Consider the following 24,972-nt stretch of genomic DNA (forward strand, 5'->3'; position numbering starts at 1 on the left):
AGACAGGAAACCTCCTCCATCAACCTTCAATTCAGATCTTCTCCATTAATTTAGTATTTCTGGGGCACCCACCCTGTGCAAAACACCGCCAATTTGATTTTTTTCTTTCAAAAAGGGGGAAAAAACTCAAAAACCTGCAGTCCCTAAGCCAATAAATAACTCACCTGAAGGTCAGGAACACCCTCCCCCCACTCTCCCGGGGGTGCCTGGGAGGGATAGAGAGCCGGGCAGAAATCGCAGTGGAAATCCAAAGGCTAACGCGATTGGCAACGGTCTGGAGGCGTCGTCCCCGAGCGCGACCCTGCGCCACGATGGAGAAGGCAACCGCGGCGCGACAGTCCTGAAGTCCCGCGGCGCCCCCTCCCCCGCGGCCGAGCCTGGCCGGGCGCCGTCCCTGGGCGTGTGCCCCGCCGCAGCCCGCGGAGCCTCCGTGGCTCCTGCAAAAGGGGGCGGGGAGCGCGGCGAGCGGCCCGAGTCTGCGGCTTCCTCCCCACGCCCGAGCCTCCGCGCAGCGCCAGAGGACGCGCGCCCGAGCCCGGTCCCTACGCCGCGGCGCGCCCGGGCCCCCAGCCCAGGCCAGGTAACTTTTCTGCCTGCGGAGCTAGGGGATCCGAGGGGGCTTGGGGTCGCGAGGTGCGTAGGGCGGGCCGTGGGCGGGCGCGGGGCGGCCCGGCGGACTCGTGGCTCCGGCGCCGCTCGTCCGCCCGAACCGCGGGAGCCCGGCGCCCGCCCCGCCCGGACCCCCGCGGGGACCCCCGCCGGGCCGAGCCCGGCGCCGCGTCTCGCGCCCGGAGACGTGCCCGCTCCGCCGGCCGCGCTGCAGCATCGCGGGGCCGACGCGCAGCCTGAGCCCTGGCCTCCGGCCTGGGGTCCTCCCTCCGAGCCATGGCCGAGAGGGGCGGTTGGCTCCCCACGCCCCTGCTCTGTCAGTTTCCTCGCCCCTCGCCCCCCACCCCCCACCGTCCCGGGCGCCATGTTTTGAGTTACCCCTCGGGGTAGGGTGGGGGCGGGGCGCGGGGGCGACATTGCGGCGCCGCCCGGGGCGGGGGCGGGGGCCGGCCGGCGGAGGGGCCTGGGCGCGGCGGTTGCAGGCTCGGCGCGGGGCCGGTAAGGTGTGCTCGCACAAAGCATCCCCGCTCGGGAGCGGCTTGCCGCTTTTATGTAACTTGTCCGCTTCCCCGAAGTGGGGCGGCGGCCCCCGGACGGCGGCGGGGGCTGCAGCCGGGCGGCCAGGGAGGAGGGGGCAGCGTCTCAAAGGGTTGGTGCGGGGCCGGGGCACCTGCGGGGCCGAGGGGCCAGGGGCGGCGCTGCTCACCTGGCGCCCACGAGGCTCCGCTGCCTCGGGAGGCGTGTGCGCGGGCGGCTTTGCGGCGGCTGGGGGCGGGGAGGCCGGGGGATGGTGGCCAGGGCTCGGAATCGCGGGAGTCGGGGTCTCAGCCAGTTCCTGGCGGGTGCTTCCCGGCTCCTTGCCGCGGGGGCCGGCTTTCTGGGGTCTCCCCTCGTCTCTCGCCCTCCTTTCCCTCCCCCTTTTCCGTCTCCAACTCTCCCCGCCATCTCACCCCCCCCGCCACCCGCCAAGTTCACGGCTTCTGCAATGCGGTGGGTGTGGTTACCTAGTAAATTGACACTGTGGTCCTTTGCCGCCGGCGCGTTCTCTCCTTTTCGGTTTTCAGATTTCCGGATACAAAGTTGTCTAGGCGTTTCTTCTCCAGTTCCAGCCTAGGGTTAAAGTTAGGGAGAGATTGTTGCAGAACAAATAGAAAGATAAAGAGAACATGTGGTATTAATTACGCGTGGAGGCCGGCCTGAGAAATCCTGAGAGGGTCAGGCAGTCCTGCTGATGCGGCGCTTGCATTACGTGTTTCAGTTGGGGTTTCAGCTTTTTTACATTAGGCTTGCGGAATTGCTTTTGCAGATATCCTGGCCGTCCCTTTTTTTGGGGGGGGCCCATTTTAGGCTCTCTGGGGCGGCCAGGTGTGCGTTGGAGTTTCTCCTGGTAGCATTAACTTTCCTAGCAGTAGAGTCATCAAATCCAGGGCTGAAAACGTTCTTTTTGATTTTTACACCGATTTTTAATGTCTCAAGGAAACAAAAATGATAATTTATGGTCATCCATTTATGATCTGGGAGCCCTGAAGGCAGCACCAATTACAGAAAATTAAGCAGAAAAGCCCTATTAAGAAAAAAGAGCACATCAAAGCTTGAGTGAACTCTGGGGAATGGGAGGTGATGTGTATCGTGGCTCAAACAGTGTTTTTTAAAAAAATGCATGTTAATTTTGGTAGCAGACTTTTAAAATTTTAATTGGAGTAACAAAGTCCTTGTGAGAGGAAATAAATTCTGCATTGAGAAGGCTGACTTTAATTTATTAACTTCAGAAGGCATTGATGAAAATAAAATAGCTGAATACTAAATAGTCTCATTTGCATTATGATTTTCTGGTGGTTTAGGAAAGCAAAATACCAGATGCACCAGTTACTCCATACAGTTTATGGAGCTAATACACTTTAGGCAACACAGAACATGTTTTGTGTATGATTTATCAAGAAGCAGAAGAGAAGCCACTTAATTTAATTTGTAAACCCCTTTGAGGTGAAGGATTGAGAAGAAAAGAGGTCAAAGGTCTGTCTCAGGGAACTGTTTACATTTAATTTTTAAGTCATTTCCTCTGCACGAATGCAACTTAGGTTAAAAGCAGTTTGTGTCAGTTCTTGCACAGTGCTTGGACTTGGGCCAACTTTGAATTGTGTTCAAATAGATCTGGGATTTTTTTTACTTGATCAGATGCTATTTTATCTAGACATTGGTTTTGAAACATCGGTTGGTCAGATGCATCCAGGGGCCACTCAAGTAGAAGAGGGGCAGCCCTTCATGTCCCAGAAGATGTGATATTGTCAGTACTTTGTGAATCCTTTCTGGATTTACTGTTTGTTGGATTATGGCAGGCATATGCTGTCCAGTGTATTCTCTTCCATGTTGTAAAACATTTATTTTTTAAGTTAGTGATTTTTTTTAAAAGCCCTAAAATTCACGAATTAGAATTCAAGTCCTCTCCAGTAAAATAGAACTCCAAGAGTAGGCTGAAAAATAAATACATGTTTCTTTTCCATGAGAATTTGACTATAATGGAGAGAGATTTCTTAAGTCCTCGAGTACCCTGGCCATCTTTCCTCCCCCGCCTCTTCCAAGTATCCAACCACAGTCTTCCTCTGAATGTCAGCTTTATTATGGAATATAGACTATTGAAAACCATGACTCAGATTTCTCTTTGGCACGACTTCATTTGGAGAGATCTTTGATGGTGCCACTGCAACATCTCTTTCTTTCGAAAGGCTCCATAGCTGCTAGTTTCTTGGGAATCCATCAGGCACTCCTGGAGGGCTCTGCTGTCATTTGATTTGCCTGGGCTTCAGAGAATTGTGTGCTCAGAAGCAGGGGCTGGAGCAGTGAAGTCACTACCCTGCCTGGTGTTGTGACATCACGATGACTCAAAGGAAACAAGGGTGGGGCAGGCAAAACCAGACCATCTGAAGCATCTTGCTGGCTTTAACTTTGCCTGGTAAATGAATGAGAGTCTCCTTTCTCAAGTTGGACTGCGCCGTAAGGTATTGTTTGGAGAATTAGACATGGATGCAAGCCTGCATGGGAAAGTGTATTTCATAGATCAGGGAAGAGGAGGTTTTCTTGTGTGTGCAGTAGTAGAAATCATTGAATATTCCTCTGACTGAGGAAAATACTGTAATTTGTTTAAAGGGCCACTTAAAAATTATATTTAAGTAACGAGTCTATATTGATGCAAAGAGTCAGTATATTTCTTACTCTCCTTTGTACCCAAATATCTTGCTAAATTCTCGGTTTAGGTTATTGGTGTTGTCTTTGAAAAGTATGTGTTGCTGTCAAGATACAGTCTCTTCTGGGTAGGCGGCAGTGTTCTTTCCGATTTATTTTTAAGTGATGTGTTTGCAGTTGGCAATTAGGAAAAATGGGGGGAGGGAAGCGAGAGGTTTCACAAGTGTAGAAGATATCTGCAGTGATTTGGGGTAATTGATTTCTGTTTAAGTCTTTGCTTTATTTGCAGATTATTTTATAATTCAGCATTTTAGAATTCTCCAAAGTGAGAATTCTAGTGCAGAGATGATCACAGACACGTTGCACCCCAAGTAGTGATGAATCAGTTACAAAAGGAAGTCTGAAATTCTGAAGCTGTAAAGCAAATTTCGTGTTTTGAGTCCTGAATTGAATGTGACGTGAGCATAAAGAAGACCCGAGAACGGCCGCAGCCCGAGGTCTTCTCTCCCCCTCTTTGGTTGGATGACTGTCCTTTTTTCACATGAGTGTATTATGTATGTGGGACCTCTGGGCGCTTCTCACTTAACCACGTCACTGTTCCAAAACACATTTCCAAAGCAAAGGGAAGGAAAAGAGAAAAAGGGAAGAATGGCACAAATAGAGAAGTTGACATTAGGTACCAGAACCGCAGCTTGCTTGGTTGAAATGTCTTCGGTACTGCATTTTTAGACTTTACAATGATTGGTTAAATTGCACACTTTAGAGTGGTAAGCTTCTATTAGCTCCAAACCCCTAATTCTTGGGTAATTTGCAGTACAGAGAAAAAGCTGACAACTTAATTTTTAGGTGGTTGACATTTTGATACACTGTTCTTTTAACCCTTCCTTATAAACTTAAAAAAAAGAAAGAAAAAGAAAGCAGAAAGGTTTATATTAAATCTAGAAAACAGATGTGATGTTTACTCTGCCTTGTGTGCTTATTTTTCTCTCCACTTATACTGAGCGAGTGCTTGTTGTTTGGAGGAAATTATTTCTCTTGGAGTTTGATCCCCAGACCAGTATGGGTCTCAACACTTAGGGTATTGAGTAAATGTTTATGGAATTGAATTAAAAAATGAGGCCGTGTGTGACTTACGCTTCACTACAAAAAATACTTGAAAAGGCTTAGAAAACGTGGCCACTTACTTAAAAATGAGAATTATCGGACTCATGTATGCAGTTGTTATTTTTTTTTTTTAAAGTTCTTTATTTTTATTTATATAAGATGAGCCTGGTTTCGTTTGAGCGTTTTTCGAAATATGGTACAATTCTCTCAAACTGAAAATTAGAACAATCATGGTCTGATCTTGAATTCCCCAATAGCAGTTGTTATTTTTAATGGCACCATCCTCTTCATAACAAGTTTGCTGCTCTGTCCATAGCTCACATTAGGCAGATTCTAGAGGTTTTGTCTGATCCGAGAAGAGAATACTGCAGGTTCCCTGAGAAGAAAGAATGGGATCTTTGCGAGAAGATGTGCAGGCGTGCTGTTCCCTTCCTGCCAGCTCTAATTGGTGTCAGGGAGGACATCAGGAGAGGGGAAATACTCAGAAGAGGAGGAAAGGGATCAGACTGGGGAGTGACAAAAGCTGAATTAGGCCTGGGCCATGATATTGATCTTGACGTTGAACTAAAAAGACAAAAACTATTTTCTCTTGTAGATCTCTCTTCTTTGGTCATTTTATGTGTAGTGTTTACATTCTCCAACAGTGACTCTCTGTGTGTTTTAGTCAAGCCCCACATTTCATCCTTTCTAAAACAAACCTATTTTTTTTCACATTTGTACATCTCTGAAATTGGGAAATGTCTTACAGTTGCTCTCAGCCATATGGCAGAGAGAAAGCTGGCAACAGAATTCGTTGACGGGGCACACGCATCAAAAATTGGAGATTGGGTGTCGGTTGGTTGGAAGAAAATCTTGGAGACAGTAATGGAGCACTCGTAAGAAATAGTGCATCACCCATGAAGAAATATAGATGGTGTTGTGTAAAAACATAGACCACAGTAATTGAGTCGGCATGCAATTCAAAAGAGTGGGATTCTGACCTTGTAAAGAATTATTTTGAATATCTTGGCCAGTATGGCTTTTTTTTTTTTTCTTTGCGGTACGCGGGCCTCTCACTGTCGTGACCTCTCCCGTTGCGGAGCACAGGCTCCGGACACGCAGGCCCAGCGGCCACGGCTCACGGGCCCAGCCGCTCCGCGGCATGCGGGACCCCCCTGGACCGGGGCACGAACCCGCGTCCCCTGCATCGGCAGGCGGACTCCCAACCACTGCGCCACCAGGGAAGCCCCGGCCAGTATGTTTTGTTTCTCTTTTCTTTATGAATGCACAGAATATCTAAATAAATCTAAAAGAGTTCTCTAAATAGAAAATTAAAATTCCAGCATTTGAGTTATCTCTTAATTCGCAGAGTGCTACATATCTTGTTATTTCTTACAGTTAACGGTGTCATGAATTTTATGAAATATAGTTTGTCACTTGGCTATGCAAATTTAAAAAAATGTTTTATAATGTTCGGTGCTTATTCACATGGTCCCTTCTATGTATTGGTAATTATGTTTCTTATGCACATCCCTTTGTAGGAAAAATCGATTGAGCGGTCTTCATTTTCTGTTTTGGCTTTTCCAATTTGGTCCCTGGAAGATGGTTGGACTTTGACTAGTCATGAGCAGACATTCCAGATAGAACACTCCAGAAGTCAAGAGGCCTGCATTTAACTGGAATGTAGCCTTTAATCCTGGGGAGTACTAGGAGATGAGTCTAAGGAGTGTGGGGCTTGATTGTGGATATGAAACTAAGGGATATTTTGGACTTTGCTAGGTACTGGGGAGCCATTGAAAGTAGTGGAGTCAGAAAGAAGATGCTTGGTGATAAATGTAGGATGTGTTAGAAGAACAGGAGTCTGGAGACAGATGGTCTTCTGTTAACGGAGTAATCCAAAAAGTTTCAGAAATTGACTGTAAGGCTAATTCCTCTCAATGATTGATATTTTGGCAATTCACTACATGTATTTTTTGTGGTCATATTTAGTTGAAAGTTAAATATTACTTTTGGACCGTTTAGGGTGGAAAATGAGATGTTCAGAAGATAGAATGATTTTCATTCCTATTTATCCTTCCAATTAAAACATCTTTGTTATTTCAGGTGTTAAGAATAATCCATACTCGCTGTAAAATATTTTCTAATAATATCGAAAAACAAGAAGAAGAAATCTTGTTGTCTAGAGATAGCTACTGAAGATATGTTGGCAAAAATCCTCCCAAAGCTGCCTCTTTGAGTGTGTAATAGACTATAGTGGGTCTTGGAATCAGACAGACCTGGGTTGGGCTCCCAGTCTTCCTATGTGATTGCTTTGTGTCATGGGTCAAGTCTCTTAACTTCTTTTTTTTTTTTTTTTTTTGCGGTACGCGGGCCTCTCACTGTCGTGGCCTCTCCCACTGCAGAGCACAGGCTCCGGACGCGCAGGCTCAGCGGCCATGGCTCACGGGCCCAGCTGCTCCGCGGCATGTGGGATCTTCCCGGACTGGGACATGAACCTGTGTCCCCTGCATCGGCAGGCGGACTCTCAACCACTGTGCCACCAGGGAAGCCATCTCTTGACTTCTTGAGTCTAATCACTTACAAAATGGCTGCAGTGCCTAAACCTCAAGGATATGAGGATTACATATATAATACATGCACAGCACTGGGCATAGTACCTGGTACATCACACGTACCTAGTTAATAGCAGTATCTTTGTTCGACACAAGTACAGATTTGTAGACAGTTACATATTTGGCATGAGTAGACTTCTGACTTAAATACTAATATGTAACTTTTTTCTTTTTTATGCAACAGTATGTTCTGGGGAGCTTTTTCATCTATACCAATCTTTATCTGCATCATTATTTTTAATGGGAGATAAATATCTTCTTTGGGTCCTGTGTAATACTAGTAAAGCATCATTACCTTGACGATGACGATGAGAAGCCTTGTCATCCAGTCCCTCTTCCTCCTGCTATGTACTGCCTACACTTTTCATCATTGTCCTGCAGCACAGCCATCAGAGAGCTGTGGCGAAACAGGACATTAAAGTAAAATTAAAGTCTCTAACGATGATTGTGTACATCTCAATGTTGTGCGTAAATATTTAGTCTTAACTGAAACAACCAGCCTTTAGCCATCTATTTCCCAATTTCTTAATTCGAACTGTTGTGTAGAGGCTCTTCATGGGGTGCTGGTGCCCACCGTTTCCCACATGCCTCCTGCACGTCCCAAGGGGCAGCAGACACCGCAGCCTGAACCCAAACCAGCCTGAACTCAAGAGTCAAGACGCTTCAGAGGCTGCGATATACTAGGAGTTATGGGGGCGCTGGCCCAGAGATAGAAAATACTAAGCTTCCTTTGGCCTTGTTCTGAGTTCCAGAGCCTCCCCTTCTCCTCTGTGGCAGGGGTTAGCACAGGTCAGGCTCACCTCACAGATTCCATGCAGATTCTCCAGGCACATGAGCTGCTCTGTCATGTTCTTGAAAAGCACATAGTTTGGATGGACCTTAGATTTACCTGAAACCCAGTCTTGTTTTCCCCGTGTTCATGCAGTTGAGGAAGACAGCTTTATGAACCAAAGGTGACGCTGTGGGGCATGGTACCTGGAATTCTCCTAGCCCCCGCCGTCATGGACTCTGAGCTTTAGCACGGGCTTGGGAGTGGCCAGCTTTTATGCAGTTTTCATATGGAGAATTACATCACAGAGATATAGAGAGGTTTTCGTAATATCCTTACAGAGAATTCCTGGTTTTTTTCCCCCCACTTGATACCATCCTTTTGTGCTACTAGATTTTGACTTTTATTGACTTCAGTTTAAGAGGAATACTCTTAATGGAATGCGTATAAAGTTGGAAAAATAGAGGTTGACTGATTTGTCTGCTCAGGACATTTGGAAAGTTTCTCCCCCTCATTCTTAAACCCTAGGCAGCAGTCATTCACGGGGAGGAGCCGTGTTGTAGAACAAAGGAAATCCAGCAAGTTAGAAAAGATACATTGAAACCTCTGTCAGCCTTCAGGTGTGTAACTTTGGACAGGTTACTCCATTTCTCTGGGCAATGAAATGGTGATGGTGGTGCAACCTCAAGGTTGAAAGGAAACTTCTGTGTTGGGAGACATCTAGAGCAGTGTGGAGTCCAAGTAGGCGTGTCACAAATGTTCTGCCATTTCAGCTCATAATGTTTACCTGCTTTGCCGAGTTCCTAGGGACCTATGTTAGGAATTGCGAGGCTCCAAAGATAAATCCTCAAGGGGAATATGGAATTTTGTAACATTCCACCACAAGCTCCATCACCCAAAAGATGACCCTCAATGAGAACACAAAATTTTGTCAAATTTGAAACTCCAAATAACAAGAGTTGAAGTTTTCAGAGAATTAGTCACAAGCTGTTTTCAAATTTTCATGTGAAACAGAGTCACCTGGGGAATTTGTTAAAAAGCAGTGTCCAAGGACCCATCCACAGTTCTCACTCAGTAGATCTGGAGTTGGGTCCAGGCACCTGTATGTCCAACAAGTTCAGTGGGTTTTGATGCAGTGGTCCCTGGACCGCATTCTGAGATCGCTGTCGTAAGGAATCATCTCAGTGACTTTCCAGCTTGCTGGCTAGTGTCTGGTAAACATCTGGAAAGATAATACACTGCAAATAAATGGTACTAATGGTCGAGAGAACGCTTAGCGTAGAGCAAAGAGCCTTGCCTGGGTTTCCCTATGGCTGGTCCATCACCACTTTTTTTTTTTTTTTTTTTTAATTTTTAGCTGCATTGGGTCTTCATTGCTGGGTGCAGGCTCTGTCTAATTGCGGTGAGCGGGGGCTACTCCTCGTTGTGGTGCGCCGGCTTCTCACAGCGGTGGCTTCTCGTTGCGGAGCATGGGCTCTAGGCGCGCATGCTTCAGTAGTTGCAGCTTGCAGACTCAGTAGTTGTGGCTCGCGGGCTCTAGAGCACAGGCTCAGTAGTTGTGGCGCACAGGCTTAGTTGCTCCGTGGCATGTGGGATCCTCCCGGACCAGGGATCGAACCCATGTCCCCTGCACTGGCAGGCAGATTCTTAACCATGGCGCTACCAGGAAAGTCCCCACTTACCACTTTTGTGGCCCCAGGAAATTATGTAAAATTTAAAAGGTTAAGGAAGTAGGATTAAAGGTTAGTTTTCTTATCTGTTAAATAGGGATGATAGTAATTATTTATTTAGCATAAAGGTTGGGAGTATGAAATGAGTATCTTAAGTGAAAATATGTGGCTCTCTAATACATCTTCAGTTGGGGTTAGTTTTCTTTCCTTATGATTGATAATAGAAAAATGGAGTGAAATCAGTGAAGAAGAGATGCATCCATGAGTAAATGTGATTCTGCTGATCAAAATCATACCGAGTACTTTGGATCTTACAGATATTTTCAAGATATTATGAAGTTCTTAACTTTCATATAGGAGCTACAAAACAAAACAGTTAAATTGCATCGATTTCTTAGGATCCAAAGACGAATTCAAGAGGGAGCTTCCAGTCTTTGGAGCTCCAGTTGCATTGCAGCCTAAGAGTCTTCAGAAGCTTTCCTGGGAGCATGGCCCTGTCTCAGTAGAGAGCCAGTAAGTCAGATGAATTATCAAAACCCCATCAGACATTGCCTTTCTCCCTCTCACTGCACCTTCTCCAGTCACCTTCAGACACACATCTTGGAGTCACCTGTCAGAGTGTTTTAACATTAGGACAATGTATGTAAAAGGTAAAGGATGTAATATACAAATATTAGGAAACTAAATTTCGTAATCTCTTTTTCTACTCAGTTTCTGGCAGAATGTGCCTCTGAAACAGTTATCAGCATTATCGGTTTACTGTCATACCTGTTATTTCTAAATGCTCCTATTTAAGGGTTGGATTTCAAGTTGATCTCCCTGCCTTCGCCCTTCTCCTGGCTAGAATTGTAAACGACCTTGACCTTGCCATTTTAGTCCTGAAGAGCTTGTGTTGCTGGTCAAATGAAGGATGTCCCCCCACCCTCCCTACCTCAGTGACTGTTTTACTGGCCCCCAGGATGGATCCACATCTTCTCCGCTCAGACCAGCTTCTGTCCGAATTCTCTCTTTTCCCAATGACTCCAGTTCCAGTGTCTCCCAGCCTAACAAAATAAGCAAAACAAAACAAACCAACCCATCTTTTAACTCAGCTTCCCCGCAAAGCTTACTGCCAGTGTTTCTTATCTGGTGCTTGGCCATGAGCGAGACTTCGTTGAAATTATTTTCCAGGCAGGATATTCATTTGCCAATAGCAATAATTAATTTTAAAAGAGTCACTAACATATACCAAAATCCAGTTCTAAACTGGAAAGACTGATGATGTGACACCTTGAACCTTTGTAAAGTTTTCTTCCTTTTTTCATTAGCCATCTATCTGTTTATTCCACAGATACTTACAGAATGCTTCTTAGGTACCTGGTACCTTGCTCGGTGCTAGGGTTATAGCAAAGAACAGGACTTAACCAAGCCTCGGCTCTCCTGGACCCTGTATTTTAAGCTGGGGGACCAGCAATAAACAAATAAACAGATATGATTTCAGATCGGGATGAACGCTCTGAAGCAGGACTAGGTCACGGTGTCAACGGGTGTAGAGGGCTACTTCAGATACTGTCATTTGGGGATGTTTGACATTTTATTAAGTCCTTCCTTCTCGTTTGTACCCCTCCTCTGCAAGTGTGACATCAACCCTAGATTGTGATCCGTACCAGGCGGTCCACATCTTCAATCATCTGCATGTCTTTGGGCCTCGGTATAGCACCTCGCCGAAGTCCCGTGTTAACTGCGGAACAGATAGCTTCTACGCTCACCAGCCCTCTTTCTTGTACCTTACCTTTCTTGTGATGTGATTTTTACTTAGAATATACATTCTCTTGCTTCTCCTTTAAGTTTGATTTTTTGGACCATCCCACTCAGATGTGGACTTAACTATGGAAATAATGAAACATGCATTTAAGTTTAAGATGTTATCATCTTTTCCTTAAAGAAGGTTTCCCAAATTGTGAAAGCTACACTTGCCTCTGATCTCAACCCACATTAAATGCCCCCTTTTGTGAATTCTGACTGCAACTCTAAGTTAGTCAGAACCCAGAAGTTGACTGTGTCCCAACTCATCTTCTCATGGGCTCACATGAGAGATACGTCCAAAGCCTTGGATTTATTTGTGATTGGACTAAAAAGTCAGTGGACCTCTCAGAGACATAAATTCTCATATAGAAGTGTAGAACAGCCCTTTCTTCCTGCAGAATTACCGTGATGATCCAATGGTAATTTTCCATCGTCCAATCAATTTTCAAGCCGTAGGATGCGGGCAGTAATCATCGGCAGTGGTGTTAGGGAGTCACGGTGGCAGACATGTAGTTGGAGGAACATCTCTGATTTCTTTCATGCTCTGCTCCCGCTGTTCTGCACCTTAAGTACTTCTCCTGGCGATGACGTCCGTTCTGAGGACTTCGTGCCAGCACCGTGCTGGTATTGGTGGCAGAGGAGGAAGCAAAATGAACAGCAGCCACTTGATGGCCCCCAGGGCGCAGAGCTGAGTCACTGCCCTCTTGGCAGTCGTTTGGCTCTGACAAGTGCTGTGATAAGGGAATCGGGGCTCCAAATTGCTCAGGGGAAGCCCGCCTCCCCGTACTCAGGTGTGGTCCTGGGAGGAGAGGGAGTGAGATCTAACCTGGGACCTGAACGTGACCAAAGGTCGGCACCTGGTGGAGAAGAAGGCAGGGGCCTTGTAGGGTCCAGAGTGGGCTAAAGAGGGGTGTTTGCTGGAACTGACCAGCAGGTACAAAGGCCCGGGGGAAAAGGGTGCTTAGTCAGAAATCGCACATGGCTACGGAGTGAGATTGGATCTGGGGAGAGCGCTGGGGAGGTGACAGTGGGACATCCCGGGAGAGATGTCTGGGAGCCTTCACGTGGAAGTCTGAAGGCCAGAGGGGTCCAGCGTCAAGATCAAGACGTGGACTCCTTACAGTAGGATGCTATTAACGCCATGGAGGATGAGGCCCGGGAGAGGGCGAGAAGGGCGTGTGCAGAGGAAGAGAGTGGAAAGCGGGACAGGGGACACACCTGGAAACGTGTTTTGGAAGGAGCAGTGCCCAGGGCTCCCGGGCACCCAGGCCCTCTCTGTGCCTGAAACACCCTTTAGTTCAGCTGCCATGATGTTGGTGGTCTCACGGCGAGGGGCTTAGAGTGCGGGACCCATTTCCCCAGGGAGCACCTGCCGCTTCTGCTTCCTCGCTTTCCTGTGGTCCTGAGGATGGAGCAGACTGCAGGAAGTGGGGGAGCCAGTGCCCCCAGGGATCCCTCAAGGAAAAGCCCTGGATACACCGCTGCTTTTCCACACGCCGGTGAGCTGTGAAATACACATGTGTATATGATATATGATGTCCTTTTATCCGTAGCATTTTATTTTTTTAAAGAAGTATACTGAGAAGCAAAGGTGACATTGCTAAAAGTACCTCCCTCCTCTGTAGATAAGGGGCTGTGTCTAAAATGGTGACAGGCAGCTCAGTTTAAAAAACACTAAACATAGATTGCCATTTTTTCTTTTATGCAGCCTTTTCTGTAGACCCTAAACGGTTCTAATGTGTAGTTTCAGAGTGCTAGAAAAGTGATGACAGCTTTTTCATTCCGTTAATTTGTTCCCTTTTTCCTCGTACCAGAAGTGATTCCACCAGTGGTACAGTATTCTTTTTTTTTTTTTTTTTTTCTTTTTTTGCGGTACGCGGGCCTCTCACTGTTGTTGCCCCTCCCGTTGCGGAGCACAGGCTCTGGACGCTCAGGCTCAGCGGCCATGGCTCACGGGCCCAGCCGCTCCGTGGCATGTGGGATCTTCCCGGACCGGGGCACGAACCCGTGTCCCCTGCATCGGCAGGCAGACTCTCAACAACTGCGCCACCAGGGAAGCCCGGTACAGTATTCTTAATCACAGCGGAACAGAAATACTGGTGCCGCCTTGTCCATTATGCAGAGGTCCATGTCAGGATGACCCACGGATGGTTAACTAAGAGACCAGAGGATGCTGAGATAGGGTTGAAGATTCCTCTTAAAAAATAGTGCGAAGTATTTCTGATACATGAAAGGTTGAAAGGTAATATAATGACCACCTATGTATCCAACATCCAGTTTAAGAAATAAAATGTTACCCCAAATTGCTTATCTCCCCAAGTTCTCCTCCACAGTTGTACCTCCCTCCCTCCTAGAATCGGCCATTCTTCTGATTTGGTATTTATCGTAACCATAAAATTTCTTTATTCCTTTTCCCCTCACTCTTTATAGCATCACTAAATTATTTGTGGTGTTGTTTTTCATGTTTACGCAACTTTAAACGGTGTCCTGTACCTGTCCTTCTGCAGCTTGCTTTGTTCATGCAGCACATGCTGGAGTCTCCTGTCTGCTGACACCTCCAGGAGCCCACGGTGTAGTTCTTATGTGTGAAAACCGATGCTTTAACCATGATTCGTGGCTTCCTCCCCAGGCCTTGAACAAGGTTGTGCTTCCCCCCTCAGAATGTGGTGCAGCCGGCTGCATTGTATCCTCCCATTCTGCATCTCTGGATTCAACTAACCATGGATTGAAAAATATTTTTTTAAAATGTTCCAGAAAGTTCCAAAAAGCAAAACTTGAATTTGCCCCCATCAGTTATTTACATAGCGTTTGCATTGTATTGGGTATTGTGAGTAATCTAGAGATGATTTAAAGCAAGGGTCGCCAACACCCCGGCCACGGTAGCAGGCCAGTTAGGAACTAGGCAGCACAGCAGGAGGTAAGTGGCGGGCGAGTGAGCGAGCAAAGCTGCATCTGTATTTACAGCCGCTCCCCATCAATCAATCGCATTACTGCCTGAGCTCCGCCTCCTGTCAGCATTATGGTGAGTTGTACCATTATTTCATTATATATTATAATGTAATAATAATAGAAATAAAGTGAACAGTAAATGTAATGCACTTGATCCCGAAACCACCCCCCACCCCGGTCCGTGGAAAAATTATCTTCCACAAAACCGGTCCCTGGTGTGAAAAAGGTTGGGGACCACTGGTTTAGAGTATATGGGAGGGTGTGCAGGGGGTTAAGCAAATACTACGCCATTTTACCCATGGGACTTGAGCATCGTGGACTTGATACCGTGGATTTTGGCATCCGAAGGGGTCCTGGAACCAACCCCCCCAAGACACCAAGGGATGACTGTCCTTGCTGCCCCTCAGCCTGGGACATCCTCCCCAGCAGGTTTACAGAGCTTGCTCTGCACACACACACCCACCACCTCTCACCCCGCCCAGCACTGTTCCCCTTCCCTGCTGCTGTTTCTTCATGGCACTACGTATTTTACTTATTTATGTTTATTGTGTGCGTTCCCCAAACAGAATATCAGCTCCATGGGGACAGGACTTAATCTGTTTTGTTCACCGTGGACCCCAGCTCTGAGAACAGTGCTGGACACGTAGTAGGTGCTCAGTAAATAGTAAATGAAGGAGTCATTTAAAATGTGATGTGACCTTATGAAGGAGAATTCGCAATCCACTTTTAACATTTCATTTAGTGGATATGATTTTGCAAAAAATGATTTAATGTCGAGTTATAAATATAACCTTAACAAGTGAGACTCCCTGATGAGAAGAGGTCACTTGTGTGGCCTGAAGGATCTTTCTGGGATGTGAGAGAATTGGTGTGTGAACCAGATCAAGACCTTCCTGCTCTGATCAGTGAGTTCAGCCATGCCTCCCAGAGTGACAGTTGGGTTCCAGTCATTTTCAATTAGTTTGGACTTGCAATTCTTTATGCTCATTAGGGTATAGTAATTTTTCCCCTCCCCAAGAATTAACACTTCCACATTGTCATATCTTCCCAGACATGCCATCTGGCCTGCCCACTTCTTTCCCTTCCATTTTTAGCACAGTCGAAGGTAAACAGGTTTTTTTTTTTTCTTCCTTACCAATGAATATTCCATTTTCTTGTAATTTGGAAGATAATTTGCACACCTCTCATTTTCACTCTTTGTATTCAGTGCTGGGAAAAATCAAAGCATGGTTGGTTTTCTGAGCTCTTTAGTTAACCATGAAGTAGATAAGAGAGGTTTTGATTAGGTGTGCATCCTAATTAAAGAAAAATGAATGATAAATTTCCACTTGGACCGCCGTAGATAATGACTCTGACATAGCAGGATGGATAGTCGTGTTGTCCTATTGGCAAAATCATTTATAACTTGGTTCTGAAGAATTTCTTCTCTAAAAGAAAGTTTTCATGACTGCCTTTTTTCTACTTCTTTATAAAAAATGAAAATTTTGTCTAAATCTGAATATTCTGTCTAGACTTCATGAGGGTAGAGATCTGCAGTTTTTCTTTATCTACCTCCAGGTACTCAGGAAGTGTTTATCTACCTCCAGGTGAAATGGAATGGTTTCTCGTCATTGTTAAATTTGTTTTCACTTATGTTCCTTTCTTCTCAATGTCAGCAGTGACTTGTTCTTGGATGAGCCTTTGCGATCTGCATGATGAGTTGAACGTGTCGGTTGATAAAGGGGAGTTGATTGAGTGGTAAAGATGATAGCAACTTAGATATTCTTTAATAACTGAGGATGTTGGACGCCTGTACCCACCCCCCCCCCCATCATCCTGCCTCGTGACCTGCTTCAGTGCGTGACCCACACGCTAGTTGGAGCAAGATGTACAGGTGCCCCACCTCTTGGGATCCGTCTGTCTTTGGCTTCTCTGACTTTAGGAGGTCTGATGACAACCAGGACTCAATTTGAAGCCATTATTCCTCAGCGTGGGCAGTCTCAGGCCCGGATGAGCAGCTTTGATGTTCTGAAACTCCTTTTAAAGAGTCTGTAATGACGGAGATAATTGTTTTTATGGCTTTCTAGTGAAATGGATTACCTGACAGAGCAGTCTTGTTTCTTGGAGTTCTTTTATCCGATACTGGAAAGAGGACGAGGTGGAAAACCGTTTCAGTAGAAATACCAGCATCATTACAGTCCTCATAAGCATTAAATGTGCATTGACTCTTTCTCCTATACAAGATGTCTTCTTGGAAGATGTACCGAGGACAGTGCAATGATTTTAATCCAGCCGTCTGAGAAAGGGAGGATTTCATGGTAAAGTAAATATCAATTTGGGTGTTCTCTAATAGCAGAAGAGTTAAGAGGCCTATATGCCTTCTAAAATCATTCTCCTCACGTCTTTAAGTTCTGAGAAGATATTTGTCAATCTTTATTTCATATTTTTTTCTTATCTCTTACATATGTAAGAATATATAATAATCACTTGTATTTTGCATATATGTGTTACGATTATAATTACGTGTTATAATCAGTATGGAAGTTTTAGCTCAGAGTTGTGATATGCAGTAAATTACCTTTATATGTTATATGATAATCCCAGCTCAGTCACTTTTTACTCACAGTGCAGTCATAGGCGAGTTCCTTAATGTCTGTTCATCTCAGTTTCTTCGCCTATGAAGTGTGGCTAGTAATACTAGCCTCGCTGGGTGCATGTGAAGTTTATGTGCTGCAAAGTGCAGATCCAACATGGGAATCGTGGTGAAGTTGACCTCACTGTGTTACTGTGAGGATTATTATTAATATTCCTGATACTTCACAGAGTTGGTTTCAGAATGCCAGTCCTCAGGACAGTGCTGGTCCACGGGAAAGCTTTCCTAGGCCTTGGTGTCCCTCTCGGATAAACTCCCTGTGGCTGTGGTTGACTGTGCCTTCTGCTGACCACTCAGAGCAGGCGGCCCCAGGGCTGTCAGGCCTTCTTGGGCCCAGCAAGGAGCAAATGTAGGAAAGGGCACAGAATGGGGGGACTTCTGTTGCTTGGCTGCTCTCATGTTTGTGTATCACTGTACATGGAATGAAATGAAATATGGCATATCTGGGTTAAAACTGGGTTTCCTACAATGAATGATTTAAAGGTAAAGAAGTGAAAAAAGCTGGATAGTTGATCTCACACCGTCGACGTTCATGGTGGGCATCTTTCTTTCTGACCGACGCCTCCTCCCCGTGGCTTTGGAGAACTGCTTCTCACTCCTTTCTTGGGATAATTTGGGGCTGTCAGTACTGGCCTCCTGCTCCCTGGCTAAATGAGAGGCGGGTGACCCAGGCCTTGGCATTGTGCTCCATCTTTCCTGGGTATGTGATCTTCCCCTGGGATCTTCCATTTGGCTAGAGGAAGGTGGCTTTAACTTTCTGAGTGGTTGAGATCGAAGAAAGTGACATTATTGCTTGGCCAAGAGAGCGTGATGTCAACAAGAGAGGTGAGATTATGTGTTATTAGCGAAGTAGAATCCCCGAGGTGTTTGGGGAGCTGCTCTGTTTCCTGCAAATGACCGATGGAATGGCCCAAACTTTTTTTGTTAATATCTGCTAAGGATAGTGGGAAAACAGCTGCCAACAGTATAATATAGTATACTATATATAATCATAATATACAATATTAACTATATAGTATAGTTATATATATATATACTATATATATGTAGAGTGTATATATACTATATATATATATATATATATATATATATATATATATATATATATATATATATATATATATATATATATATATATATAGTATATATACTATAGAGCCCAGCCAGTTACTATCTGCATGACCAGAGGAAAGTTAACCTCTCTGTGCTTAACGTTCCTTAATTGGAAATAATGGTACCCACATCATAGGTTTGTTGTGAGGATTAAGTGAGTTAACATTTTTAGGGCAATATGTGTGTGTGTTGCGTGTGTGTACACACACATATATATGTATATACATATTTCATATAAAGCACATTTAAAATATGTATTTAAATATTTGGGGGGCATTCTAAAGATGTGTGCATACTTTAAAAATTTTTTATTTTTAACAAAACATTTTAAAATAAAAGTAGTTAAGGGCATGATCTTGGACAGTCCTTCTTCCAGATGTTAGGTTATCAAGCTTATACCAACAGGTATTAAAATTTTTTAAAGCTGGATTATATTTTAAAAATTCAAACAGAAAAATTACATTTTATTTTGCAGCAAGATTATACATAATTTATTTATATCAGTTTTATAGTGTTAATCCTTTTCCGATTTGGAGTGCTGGTTTATTGTTTCAGTTGACAAAAGCCCAATTTATATAGTTTGAGGAATAAAAAAGGAGAATTCACAAGGCGGAGGCATGGTAGCCCAGAATCAGAGGAGGATGAGGAGGGAACGGGAGAACTTGAAGGACCCACTTCTGAGCAGCTTGTATTCGGAAACCATTACAGATGACTTTTGGTTCAGCAGCTACATCTGACACCGTTTCATGTTCAATAATGTCTGTTTCCGGTTTGTGAAATCAAAGTATGGAAACCACTGCTTTCATGACATTTGTGGCCCTTGTATGATGCATATGGTATCTATGTCTGTCCTTATCAAAGATTTTAATGGGAATTACTCATTTTGTACGTCCCTGTTTGCTAAACCTATGATGTTTTTGATCCTAGGTCCTTACTATTTCTTCTCTTTCAATATTGAAATATAACGTGATTTATGATGCATGTAGTCAAATAGAAAACTTGCCTGTTATTTTGTATCTGTCGCTTTGCTTTGTTATGTTTCATTGTTTAAGATTTGGCCCCAGTTGGGATGACTTTTAAGAGCAATTTTAGTTATTCATGTTTTCAGATCACTGAAATTAGGCCTGGGTCAAAAACTAAAGGAATAGGTGTGTGCTCGGAAGGCTTTGAACTCTAGGGAAACTGTGTGATGAGAGGGTTGATGACTTTTGAAGCTAAGTAGAGTGCAAAACAACGAAATGTATATGGTCTCTGAAAGGTAGTCTGTTGAGTATACTTTGCATGACCAATACTTTCTTTCATCTCGATCACCATTTATATCTAGAGATATACATTGATTATTTTATTATACCATAACTATAAACATCTGTTTGGCATTGAAAGGAGTATCTGTTTCTGTTCTACAAAGATAACTCTTCTACTTGTAAACAACCTCCTAAGGTCCCCTATTTGATTGTTTAATTGCATTCTTGCTACAAGTTAATTTTTTAACTGTTAATATTGTATATTATGATTAAGGGTTTTTTATGGCTAATGTGAGAATAGTTGCCAGTATTTCAATATTTTATGACTAAGTTAATCCCAGTAATATTTTGAGTGCCAGCTGTGTTAGTCACCTACATTCATTCACCCATTCATGGAACATTTCTTGAGTACCTGTTATTTGCCAGACACTTTTCAACTTAGCAGTGAACAACACAAACAAAAACCATAGCAAACAAACAAACAAGCAAAACAAACCCAGAAAATCTCTGCCTACATGGAGCTTATAGTCTAGTCTAATCTTCTGTTATCTCTAAGCCTGCAATACTATTCTTGGGCAGGTATTACCCCCTGTCTGTAAGTCCTGAGTGGAAGTTCCAGCTTTATACTTTTTTACCCTGGGGTGGGGGAGGGGTGCATGGGTGATGTTGCGTGGAAGAGAAATAAAATCAAAGTTATTTAGTGCAGCATTTTCTAATTTTGTTCCCCCCAATAATATATGTGAAGAAGAACGTCATCCCGTGTAACATAGTTGGGGAGAAACTAGTTTAAAGTGTTTTGACCTATTTTATTATTAATCGGATTTCACATTACCAGTTTTTAGATATTTTTTTTTTAAATAGCATTTTGATCATGGAAACATCAGGTTTAAATTCCTGGAAGATATTTTAAGTGGAAGAACACTTTATTACTTATCTTTTCTTATTTGATGGGCAGTAAACTTAACAAAACAGTATTCTGATGGAAAACATATTATTACCTGGGCATTTTCTAACCAGCGAATTTAACTCCCAGGGGAGTGCTTAACCACCCTGACCTGGATACGTCCTCTCTTTTAGGAGGCAAGCAGTTTGTCTCTCCTTGATTAATGCTCTGTGACTCGGTAACATGTCCAACTTTTTCAACTCAGGAATAAATCTGCTGACCTAGTTTATTTGGCCTTGCTACTCTCTTCTTGATTTAAAGCATATTTCTTTTGGGGGCATCTCTGGTTTGACACCTCTGAAACATCGTCGATTACTAGATAGTATTTTTAGCATGTCATGATGCCCAGCCGGGAAGTAGGACTTGCAGCCAGGGATCACGGACAGGACCCTTGACTTGCCTCAAAAGGCAAAACAATCCCATTACTGAGCCGCCTTTGTGGCTTTGATCCCTGAAGACACTTTAGGTTGGGTTGTGCTCATTTGTAACATTTGTGGAGCGTGGTGCAGGGATGATACTCACCCTCCAGTGTTTCCCTGAAGACGGAAGAGCGAAGCTGGGGGATAACTAACCACGGGAGGAAGGGAATCAGGGATGCTCAGCTGAATCCCCCTCAGTGCAGGGAAAGGAGGGTAAATCCTTTCTAAGGAAGAACAAAGACCATCCTGTGTGTCGGATGGACCTTGAGGTTGAAAGTAAGACGACCCCACAGTCACGTGCAGCAGAGGTCCAGCAGTAACTCAGCGGGGAGACACCCGCAGAGGCATCCTCTGATGGGGGATGTCCCCGTGGTGCTCTGCAGAGCCTCCTTAGGGACCCCGAGTTGGGGGGGACACAGCTGCTGGCTTTGGCACTTTCTCTTGACAAAGGCGGTCAGCAGTCCAGAGGCACCACCCTCTTCTCTTAAATGTATGTGGCACTAGATTTGTTCTGTCGCAGTTCTTGGTTATAAGACTTTTCCCTGAGAAAAGGAAAACAAGGGGAAACGACATATCAGGAGTTACTGAGATGTAAGATGGGGAGAACAGGGCTGAAGAGGAAAGGGTTTCATCATCATCAGTCCCCTCTTTACTGGAAGTTCTGGGCTGTGTCACCATCTTCCCAAGGACATACACGTGCTGTCTGCATCTGGACCTGCGGACCGGCCACGCCGCGCTGCCACATGGACTGGCCTTGCTAGGAACGTGCTGTGTGCTTTCACCAAAAAACAACTGTTGAGGGTCTGTTGTTGTTTCAGTCCTGTTTTCCTCTCTCAAAGCCTAGCGTGAGTCATCTTCCCTGCAATTTTTCTCTCTGACCAACCCTATAATTTTATTGTAATAATTCTCCGTGGGCTGTCACTTGACCCACATCTGAGCTGCCGTCTTGGCCGAGCAAAAACATTGCCTGCTCGTTTGCCCAACAAGTGGGTTCAGACACTTGAGCGAGCCTCTGCTTACTCATGTTACCTTTTGAGATATTTGTACCAAAAGAAAAAGCTCAACTCTTTTCATTCTAATCGTCCTTTTTATCTGCAAATGTGTCCACATAGAAGGAAGTTTATATTATTTCTAAGTAGCGAAAGAGTAGAGACACCCTAAAGGTCCATCCAGAGGGGACCGATTGCATAAATGCTTACCATCCCTGGGGTGGGGGAATGAGGCAGTGTTAAATGTTAAATACATGGAGATCATTTTCTCCACCTAATAAGAAAAACTGTTAAGAAATAGTATTCAAAACATGTTGCTTATTCATTAATTCATTCAACAAAGATTTACCAAGTGCCTGTCATTGAGTGCCAGGCATTATTCTGGGAACCCAAGACAGAAATGGGAACAAGCAAATAAAAATTCTTGCCGTCCTGCAAGTTATACTCTAGAAAATAAACAAATTAATAAAGGGTATTCGAGGTCTGTTAAGTGTTACGGACAAAACACAGCAGGCGAGAGGAGACAGGAAGGGCGGGTTGGCATTTTTGAGAGAGTGCAGTACTCAGGGAAGGCTTCAGGGAAAGAGGTTGCATTTGAACAGAGCCTGAAGGGGACACGGGGAGGCCCGTGGGTGTGGAGGGAAAAGCACCCCAGGGTAGCATCCCAGGATGGTTGAGCTCTTCACAGACTGAATGTAGGTGGAGAAGAGCATAGCTCTAAGGACTGAGCCCTGCAGCTCTCCAGTGTCTGCAGACCATAGAGCAGTCAGAGAGGAAGGGCAAACCGGGAGCCTGGGGCCAGGAATCCTAAAGGAGCAAGTGTCTGGAGGGCAGGGGGGTGATGCCTGTGCCCCTTGCGGGTGATGGATAAAGCATGGTGCAGAGTCGTGTGTACAAGATGCTTCTGTTTTGTTTAAAGGGGAGGAGTTTGTATCCATATTGGTGCTCCATGATGCCTAGAACATTTCTGGGGAGATACCCAAAAAACTTGACATTGTGTCCCCTGTGGAGGCCTACTGGGGCTCCAGTGAGGGGAGAGAGACTTTTTCAGTTTAGAAGTCATAGTTTTTAAGCCGTTTCCACTATAAGAACGTGTGAGTTGACGGCAACCCTCGGCTTTCCCTGCTCTCTCCTTTCCTTGGCTCTGCTTTGAGGTCTTCTTCTTGTGGGATCATGCCAGACCCTCACCCTGTCAGACTCGCGGGTGCAGTTCATTCATTCACTCGTTCATTCATTCACCCTGCCACAAATACTGTGTGCCTGGTATGTGCTGAGGACTGCTTGAAATGTTTGGTGATGGAGCCATAAGCCAACGACCAAGCGACATTTCTTGTCTTAAGAGCAATACCCAGACCTCCTCCCCCATGACTCATCCCCATTGGGTTTAAGGAGTCCCATGGGTCTTTGTGATTCCACCAAAATACAGTTCTCTTGCGTGTTCTGGCTTCAGACTTTTATAGGCAGTCCTTGAAGCCTAACTGTAATTTAAGACACTAGTAATCTGAGTGGAAAACAGGATTTGGGGCTTTCAGCAACCGCTGAAACCACCACTTCACAGGTTACATTTTGGAATATAACTAACTGGCAGTTGGGAAATGCCCATACTCGCGTTTTAACTAATCTAATCAGCAGATTTTGTACAGCAGATTTTGTAAAACAATCCACTCTTGGTTATCTCTGCTTATAGGCGTACGTAGTAGTGTAAATGCATGAATTTTGACCGCTGGAGTTTAAAAATATAAAATCTGTCTCAATTGTTTTGCTTAGGCAAATCTTTTTTTTAAAATTTTTATTGGAGTAGCGTTGCTTTACAATATTGTGTTAGTTTCTGCCGTACAGCAAAGTGAATCCGTTATACATATATCCACTCTTTTTTAGATTTCCTTCCCATTTAGGTCTCCACAGAGCACTGAGTAGAGTTCCCGGTGCTATACAGTAGGTTCTCCTTAGTTAGGTAAATCTTAAGATGTGTTTATGTTCCCCAGATTCACACGATCCGATACCCAGGACAGTAGTCTAGCCACATGCTGTGGAAAGGGGGTCCCGGCAGTTCAGTGTTGAACATTTCTGGTTTAGGGAGTCATGGATTGGAAGGAGCACTGAGAGTTCCTTCCATCAAAGATGGTTTTAGGGCTTCCCTGGTGGCGCAGTGGTTGAGAGTCCGCCTGCCGATGCGGGGGACGCGGGTTCGTGCCCCGGTCCGGGAGGATCCCGCATGCCGCGGAGCGGCTTGGCCCGTGGGCCATGGCCGCTGGGCCCGCGCGTCCGGAGCCTGTGCTCCGCAACGGGAGGGGCCGCGGCAGTGAGAGGCCCGCCTACCGCAAAAAAAAAAAAAAAAAGATGGTTTTAAAGCCCTTTTTTGGGACTGGCAGGAAAAAAACCCCTCAGTTTATGGAAACATTCACATGGGAAACAGCTGATAATGGCAGGAACCAGCATGGACATTCTAGTGTTTCCTTGACCATGTGACTTCCGGTCAGTAAAGTGAGTGGAACTAGAATTTCCAGATGCCTTCTTCCTAGAACAGAGGTCGGTAGCGGGGTCCTTGGTTGGGTGGGAGGGCTGGTCCTCACATCCATTCTTTCAGTATTTCCTTAAAGTATCCTCTTAATTTTGTCTTTGGCATTTCAAAAGCCCACAACATGGATGAGCCCTTGGTCTTAGCTGTTATCTTGTGCTTTCAAGTTGAAGAAACCAGTAGTGAGGTAAGTTCCCAGTTGTGCCTGGATGTCAGTCACGCAGGAGGATAGCATCCATAGATTGTGTGAAATCCACCCCTGGGCCTGGGGCTCTGAGGGTGGTCCACAGACCAGAGGCATCTGTAGCATCCGAAATGTTTGTTCGTGAAAAGCATCTCACTGCCCTGAGGACCCTGCCTGTATCAGTTTTCAGCTCTTGGGATATCTGACTTTTTATGGGCATTTGAGTTTCGGTCCATTGTAATAGTCATTTTTCTAGTCAGGGAAACAGGGATT

The 24,972-nt window shown here is 45.0% G+C and overlaps 1 protein-coding gene across 8 annotated transcripts in view; it reads left to right on the forward strand.

Annotated features, from left to right (window-relative positions):
* The first annotated feature begins 421 nt into the window (after positions 1-421).
* The window catches only part of EPB41L3 (erythrocyte membrane protein band 4.1 like 3), a 142,020-nt gene continuing 117,469 nt past the window's right edge, over positions 422-24,972 (forward strand). For 4 of the 8 annotated variants that reach the window (XM_081252033.1, XM_081252028.1, XM_081252030.1 and 1 more), the window contains exon 1: positions 496-580. The gene's annotated coding sequence lies outside the window, so the exon portion shown is untranslated. Of the gene's footprint in view, positions 581-1,045; positions 1,108-3,582; positions 3,606-24,972 lie in introns of those variants that run through there. The other 4 variants (XM_081252029.1, XM_081252032.1, XM_081252026.1 and 1 more) reach the window with 4 other exon arrangements.

The sequence above is a fragment of the Mesoplodon bidens genome (genome assembly GCF_964165515.1).
Source record: "Mesoplodon bidens genome assembly, chromosome: 13".
Taxonomy (NCBI): domain Eukaryota; kingdom Metazoa; phylum Chordata; class Mammalia; order Artiodactyla; family Ziphiidae; genus Mesoplodon; species Mesoplodon bidens.